The following is a 215-nucleotide window of genomic DNA, read 5'->3' as shown; positions in this document are numbered from 1 at the left end:
TATAAGCAGACAGTTCATGGTTTGCTGAGAAATCCCAGGTGGATATAAACACTGCAAAGTGAGAAAAAGAGTCAAAAGATAACTAGCAAAAACCCCATTTGAGCTTAAGCAAATTATGGTACTTAGTGTGAGCACTGGGAAGATAAAGAGAAGTGAAAGAAAGAGGTGTCTGAATGAAGACACCCAAGTTTTGGAACGTAAGGAGAAACTGACAC

The sequence above is a fragment of the Sesamum indicum genome, linkage group LG7, assembly GCF_000512975.1.
Source record: "Sesamum indicum cultivar Zhongzhi No. 13 linkage group LG7, S_indicum_v1.0, whole genome shotgun sequence".
In the NCBI taxonomy this organism is placed as follows: Eukaryota; Viridiplantae; Streptophyta; class Magnoliopsida; order Lamiales; family Pedaliaceae; genus Sesamum; species Sesamum indicum.
This window is presented reverse-complemented; position numbering follows the sequence as displayed.